General features: G+C 39.1%; 1 long non-coding RNA gene across 1 annotated transcript in view; it reads right to left on the minus strand.

Moving 5' to 3' along the window:
• The window catches only part of LOC147755184 (uncharacterized), a 28625-nt gene continuing 22428 nt past the window's right edge, over window positions 1-6197 (minus strand). The window contains exon 2 of the long non-coding RNA XR_015328575.1: window positions 1-428. This is a non-coding gene — a long non-coding RNA (uncharacterized LOC147755184). The remainder of the gene's footprint in view (window positions 429-6197) is intronic.

The raw sequence follows: 6197 nt of genomic DNA on the forward strand, positions 1-6197 counted from the left end.
TGATGTTGTACAATTGCAATAGAATTGTTTATTATCTCCTAGTAGGACCGATGCGGTTTGTCTTGTCAGAAATTTTGTAGCAGTATGGTTCTCGGCATTATATTGGAGGCATAATAGGTCGTAATTTTTAGGACTGTGATAACCGTTCATCTTGCAGTAATAGTTCTAATGCTCATTAGTCGTATACGTATATATGTTGTGCTAGATCTTTCGTTTCCATAACATTATAAAATATAGGACCAAGGGTGGACATTTTGTTTTTGTGATCTGCAATAAACTGGAGGCCAACTGTTCTTTTAACAGTAAATGTAATTAGCCGAGTTTCTTGACAAAGCGTAGTATACTTGCTAATAGGTACACGGACGGATCAAGTTCCACAACTTTTTTTCGCGCACAGCTCCGTAAGCGACTGCGGGTACGACCTTTGTCTGAAAAAGACGGAGTGCAGTTTCAGCGAGAGCCTTCAATTAAAGATGCCAATACTAGTGTTCTAAGCGACTTAACGTTCAGAATTAGTATAATGCCCAGTTACGTCATTTTTTTTTACCTACTCGAGTGCTTCTTCGTTCGATAAAACCATGTACGAGTGTACTGGCTGGATTTTTTTTTGTCGTAACTGATGATCTCCGTTCTCAATACGTTAATTTCCAATTTGACCTTCAAGATAAACGCGGGTTCCACAACCTTCGTTCATTTATGCTTATTTGTTATTCTTCTTGGCAGATCCTCAACCAGTATTGCGAACTGAGCTTACGTAAACTCATTCGTATCTGTAAGGGTGCAAGCTAGTCTTCAGAATGCGTAGGCCGATACTCTGTGGTACGACAGTATCTCTAGTATTTGTATACGCTATCCTGAATCGAATACGGCCCGAAAGTCATCCAAGACTTTATATGCAAATTAACTTTCTACAATAATTATTTTTTAACATAAGTTAGGAGTATAGTGCATGGTGGGGCTCATCGTTGAGTATGAAATGTCTGCGGCTCTTTTGGGAATATCTTTTCGCATTTAAAGTACGGGATCAGCCGGGTTATAAGCGAGCTTGAAAACGCTTCTTTTAATTCCATTAGCACGCCCTTTTTCCTTTAGGATTAATGTTAAAAGCACTTGTTGCATATGGCTGGTATCTTTCTAGTACATGAACAGGCACTAAACAGAGCCGTCCGACAAGTAGCTAGCGTGAATGTTTCTTTGACGTGTCTGTTACTCGGACTTTCCTTCACCATAACACTTGGTTTCAGCTGATTTCTGTTGACCAGACATGTTCCTACATCAATATATCCTCTGTGACAGTGTCTTATTCGACCATTATGTTGCTAGTGTAGTCTCGCAAGGCCTGCTGTGTGCTATTTTTGCATTTTACGTAGCCGTAAGTAAGATTGATGCTGGGTCTACTAGAGGTACTGCCCTTTTCGCCGCTGTTCATGCCCACATTTAGCCTATTACATGACGCATATATAGCAAGCTTTCTGCGCACTATATAATGGTAGAAACACATCGCTATGTTAATAGTTTGCTGTTGCACTCGAGTAATCGTGGTCTCACCACTGCCCGTCTTTTTGGGTTTTTATTTGTTCTATACATGACTGAAGACTACTCATGAAAAATTCGCGGTTCAGTTTGACGTCTAGATGCTGAAAGCTACGAAAACGGTCGTCTTTTTGTTGTTTCGAACCTATTCTCTCTTTTTATCCAGAGGGTAGGTTGTCCTTCTAGCAACGTCGTATGCACGATGTATCGCGCAATAACCTCAGCTTGATCGATTATTTCTGTCGCCCATTTGCGAAATTTTTATTCTCCTACGTCATAGCACCTATATTGTGCATTCTGAGGAAGTGCTATCGAGCAACATCTACGGTTTCTGCCTTTGGATAATCAATCTTTGAGCGCCATTTACTCCTGAATACGTTCCCGGTGCCTTGGGCCAGGCCTAACTGCCCCTTTCTGTTAGCAATGTTAGGCTATATTGTGCCGTTTATTTATCATCCCTGCGAAAACTACAATGGACAAAATGGTGATGCAATAAAGTGCTGACTACGGAATTTATGCAGCTGTACCCTACACTTAAAACATTAAGGCGCTGCGTTCTGTTTGAATAATCTGTCATCTCATGCCTCGCCGAATGGATACTACTCCGATACGTTCACAATTTCATTTCAACAATGAATCTTGTAATACTCCTCGTCGGTTCTTATTTAATCTTGTTTACTTCTATACGTCTACTGTTACACTATCGAAAGCGCTTTCTGTAGCCTTAAGAAAAGTATGTTTCCGGCTTTTATTCCATTTAGTTCTTGTCGCGGTTACACGGTTGTCGAGGTCGTCCGAGGTATTTATCCCATATACAGTGTGAATTTCATATCTGAAAGGGCTGCCTGCGCGTATTTTGCGAGGTTCTAAAATAGTGTCCTACAGCTGGAGAATACACCCCGCTCCGGTGCATCACCATCTGAGTCATGTGAGGACCACTTGAAAGTCTTTTGAAGAAAGATGACCGATAAATAGCCCGTGAACTGGACGAGAAGAAGAATCACAGTCGCATTACCACTGGCAGGTATTTTCAATCTCTGATTTACTAAAAAATCTGAATCATGGGGTTCCGTGAACTGAGCAGCACAGATTTAGCTTCTCATTGCTTCCCAACATCGCGCCCTGCACCGGCCAAGACCTAGCCACAATGACAGGCTTCTATAGAGAATAATCATCAGTGACTAGAGATAATGTCTTTATGTCGCTATAAAGTGGAGAAAAGCACGGAAAATGAGCTCTGAGTTAAGCCATATCTGCATTTCAGAAAGACGATCATTTGCGCGTTACAAGAATCTATGTATGGCCTGGCATCACCGATTGATTGATGCTATTGAAAAGAAAAAGCCGGTAGACGAGACAAAGCCATCCTTCTCCACGACAATGTTAAATCGCATGCTGTAAAAATCCGTCGCAGACCTCGAGTGTCTAATAGCATCTTTTGCGGTCACAGACAAATGTACATTTGACAATGAAGTAAATGTCGAAGATGAGTGGACGAATTCCTTAACAAAAACTTCTATCAAGAAAGAATGAATAAATTCGTTGATATGTGGGAGAAAAATCAGTTAAGGAACAAAGCGAAAAAAAATTTCCTTTATCCTAAAAAAGGCTGTGCTTATAATAAATTTGTTCAAAATTTGTCTACCATATATTTTCATAAAGTTCTGTATTTTGGTTTTAGCTAACCCAAGTCGGATTTTATTCGAGAAAGCAGCAGAGAGGCTGTAACACTAATCTTAAAACCAACTTCACTTCAGAACGGTCGCGTTTATGCATAATTCTGGTGTAAATATTTATACGTAATAGATTTTGATCCTGATTCGGAATATGCCGACTAAATTGTTGCGCCAAAAAACACGTTATTCCTATAAAATCGTAAAGTTGTTTTTGGCGGCGGCATGTAGTGCACATATGCGCTTTTCTACTAACTTAAGTTATATTCTGGGGTGACTTGATATCTTCGATTTTTTTTTTAAATTTACATGAACGGCATCTGGTTTTATATGTAATCGAAATATGCCAGTCCATTTCACCGTGATCCATATAGGCCCCGGGGGTGACCATGAACTATCAGTAAATGAATTGATTTTCAAAAAAAAAGTCACTTGGTGTTAGTTTATCTTCGAATTGGAATAGGCTTCGGTTGAATAAAGAAGTTGGTTATTTAATTTCTTATCGTTCGTAGACGAGCTTTGAGAAATACTCTACTGGCATTTCTTGAAATTTGGTCAAAGAAGAGGTTAAGTGATGCGAGTCGGACTGAATCTCCAGCCCGCGCGCATTTAAAAAAATGTATAGTTCTTCAAGAAGAATTAATAAAACAGCTAAATACATAAGTGGCTTAGTCTATTAAGCTCTACATAATAAACGCGATATGTGAGAAATGAGATCTCTTGACAGGCCCATAACGGCATGTTGCTTTGAAGCATACCCCACACACTTAAAGCAGAGTCTAAGGCTAACCTTAAACTACATTTAAATAAAGCTAAAATCTTCTAATTTATAGGACAATTCGTACAGCATATTTTATTTATATATGTATGGTATGTAGTTCTGTGTGTGTAATGCTGCGAATTACATTCAGGCATGTGACGGACTTGAAGATAATGGAAATTTTGTATTTTTTTTTTTTATCTAGTTATCTCTAGGACACAGTTGGAAAATTCTAAAAATATCGATGGCTTCGTATTGTCTGTTTGTTGGAAAAAAAGGGCACATTTTCGTAGAGTTTTAGAAATAAAGGTCATACTACCCTGAGCAGAAAAAAAAACACTTTGGATCATTTGAGCATTCTGCGGTTAAATTTATCGTAATATTGTTTGCATTAGGAATAGATTCCAGCAGGGTTCTTTCTTGTGGTGGGAATAGTAATAAGCCATACAGACCTCACGGGCAAATATGCATGTGGCTTCTAGTGTCACTCAGCCACTATTTTAGCACATTTCAGTTAGCGATCACCCAGGCGCCTTTTTCTTGATATATTGAGTTCGCAGCCTTTAACATTCGTCAAGATAGCACCCATTGACCAATGTCTTTTCTACTTGACAGATTATAACGCAACGTCTGAAAACATGTGAGGTAGCAATCCTCACTGACATAATATCAGAACATTGCTTTATTCGTGGTGTCTATAGGCAGCTTGTCCCGTCATATGGTGGGTATTCTTCTACAGAATCCAGTTATATTTTCGTATGTTCTGGATCTGTGCAAGTACGGGCCTAAGGGATGTCCTGGCAACCCGTTAGCTGTGGATTTATATGATTCCGCACTGCAAAACTGTTTGAATGAGATGGAAAGCCAGAACAAAGGTGTTTCGCACATACTTTTGTTACGGAAAAAAAAAGAGAAGCTCGGAATTTTTTGCCAGCGATCAAGCATGATTAATTTGAGCGCTCTAGTTTCTGACAGTTGATACAACTCGATGATGGTGGGTATGGGGGGTGATTTACATTGTTTTTCGCAAGAAATCGAGCTCTTCCTCCTATAACTAAAGATCTATATTTCGTAAGTAACGACAAGAGACAATATTATTCATGGTGTATCAGCGGAACTTTTCCGGATCAATCTTCCTGCCAAAGCTACGCATGGTTATGAACATATTTACTGCGAAATTTATCTGTAGACGTTTGCTTCGCTTTAACATATACGCTTTATATATTGCGAAATAAACAAGCGGAAGTTTCCTCGGTACTTCCTTTACCTAAGCATTTTTGGCGCGCACGTTCGAATCAAACGTTTGAGATAATCAAATATCACTTATTTTGAGAAAATTTCTTTAGTTCTCAATTGAAGGGAAGGTTTTTTTACAGTGGTGCAGTTGCCTCTTCTGGACCCTACTGAATACCGTTCTAGCTTAGAGAAACGGCTGTCCTTTGTTCTACCATTTATAACGTTCCTACTACAAATGAAGTTGAAAATTCAATCAAGCAGTAGACCAATAAGCAACTTCTAATAATTGGTTACAATACGAGTAGTTTTGTATTGAAAGCCTTCGATATACCCTGAAGTTTACGTTAGCTAACGCAGGGCAAACAGAACTTGAACTGCAGTACTTCAAAAGGCTTCCAGATTCTCGATAATGTTTCTGTCAATAGCTTTAAATGCACTAATCTAAGAGGTTCAACACAAGCACAATAGGTACGGCCGCATATGGATAGAAGGCCCTCACCAAGGTGAACATCCAGTTGAATTAACTAAAAAGTAATTGCATAGTTTCGCACTGTATACGTTACAGTACAAGCCAAAGGCTTGGTAATTGCCCTCGTTTTTGTCCACCTGTAGTCGATAAAACGGCTGATTAGCAAATGGGGCGCTCTGCAAACTAACACGGATAATACAGCTTGAGTCAGTAACTAAGCCACTTACTTTATATTCAGAATCAATGATTAACTGTCAAATGTTTTACTCTTTAAAAGCCACTTTATTTTATGCAACATTGTGGCTCACTGGATGAATTTGTGTCTAAGGTAATTGTCATAAATATCATATATTCTGTTCAAAGATATTAGGGCTTAGGAGTCACGAGGTGTAAGAGAGAGCACACTCTTCTGCCAAGTTATGTTAACTCAGAGACAACATTCTGGCTGTTGTCACCGGTTTACCTGACTGATGGGAATTAATCCATCGAATTTTAGTAGCGTTTGCTGGTAGTATACATATATATA

This window comes from Varroa destructor, unplaced genomic scaffold (genome assembly GCF_002443255.2).
Source record: "Varroa destructor unplaced genomic scaffold, Vdes_3.0 BEIS01000005.1, whole genome shotgun sequence".
NCBI classification, from domain to species: domain Eukaryota; kingdom Metazoa; phylum Arthropoda; class Arachnida; order Mesostigmata; family Varroidae; genus Varroa; species Varroa destructor.